The sequence below is a fragment of the Sinocyclocheilus grahami genome, unplaced genomic scaffold (genome assembly GCF_001515645.1).
Source record: "Sinocyclocheilus grahami isolate Dianchi unplaced genomic scaffold, SAMN03320097.WGS_v1.1 scaffold4043.1, whole genome shotgun sequence".
NCBI classification, from domain to species: domain Eukaryota; kingdom Metazoa; phylum Chordata; class Actinopteri; order Cypriniformes; family Cyprinidae; genus Sinocyclocheilus; species Sinocyclocheilus grahami.
This window is the reverse complement of record NW_015509057.1, coordinates 3,840-5,440: the sequence shown is the minus strand read 5'-3', so window position 1 is coordinate 5,440 and position 1,601 is coordinate 3,840.

Sequence of the window (1,601 nt, the reverse complement as noted above, 5' to 3'; positions counted from 1 at the left end):
ACTGTAACTTGAATATGTTTTGGTCAGCAGCTAAAATAATAAAAAGAATATTTTGGCCTTTTTTAGTTTTTTTAAATGTATTGTTTAATTCGATAATCAAATTAAATTCTCATACACAATGATATTTGTATTTTTTGAAGCATAAGATTGCATCATCTCTAGATCTATTGATATAACAGCAGTGATCTGATGCATAACCACATTATACAACACATCCTGTTTGTGAGTGCTTAAGCTGCAGGAGTCAGTAATGGAAAAACCTCACAGTTATCCCTAATTCTTCTTTGTGGACTGTATTTCACAAATGTGTTTAAGTTAAACCTTCCCACACATCTTTTCACCCTCATATATATGGTCTAAAACAGGAGACACACTGTACTGTCTGTGAGTCTGAATGTGTGTGTACGAGTGTGTAAGTGTGTGTGATCCACTTAAGACGCAGCCAGAATAAGACGATTAATACCGTCACCTTAGCCAATCCCTGTCATGAGGTGTGGAGGAAAACAAAAACCCTAATTCAACCATGTTTCCATTCAGTTAACAACCAAAAATATACATTTGCCAAATACAGTTTGAGCTAAAAAGGTTAAAAATTAAAGTATTTGTGCTGTCTAAATGAACTCAAGGTCATCTTTTATATTCTGAATAAAACTGAATGAGACATTTACATTTATACTTCAGCATGGTCTGTCAAGCTCTCAACCCTTGAGCTAAATACATCATTATTATAAAATATTTTCTTGATTATAAGGATATAAATATGATATAAATCCGCAATGCCTAATATTTTCCACTTGTAATACAAATAGTTATTTTAGTTTATGCAAATATAAAACCTAAATATTTTACAGCCATTTAACATTTCTCCTCACAAGCAACAGAACAAGGTGATAACCTAATCACCTAAATTCATGGCTGGAAGTGTTTGATTCAGTCATTTGCACGTGTCTGTAACAAGCTTTGCAATTATTCACTACAATATCACTGAACTTTCCTGTAAAACTAGGAGTGACCTCACTATAACTCACTAATTAGACAAGTGACATCAACCAACATGCTAATGACAGCTTGTTTTTTAAATCATCGATGTTAAAAATATGAATTGGCTTTAAATCCATTCTGATCACAGATCTAGTTTAAAACAGGAGATGCTTAATGATTCAATCTCTGAATGTCCTTCAGTGACTCAACATTTAGATCAACAGCTATTCGGATGATAATAATAATAACAATAAAAGCCACAACATGCTTTATGCAATCAATCAATTCAAACGAACTCACCTTTTCGGCAGACATGTCCTTTATCTTCAAACTGTATCCAGTGAAGTTGAACAAAAGCAAGCGAGGCCTCAGTGCAGTGATGCTAAGCTAGTAATGAGAAAGTGTGCAGCTTTACTCAATGAAGCTCCATCAGCAGAAAGTTGCTAAGCGGATTCTCCCACTGCCCCATCTGTCACTCACACCACGGGCCTGAAGAAGACATCATAGAATAGATGGGTCAGTGACAAATGGACATCAACTTAAAGACTTTAGACTAAACTTTATATATATTAGAGCAGTGGTTCCAAACCCTGGTCCTGGAGGCACCCCAACACTGCACA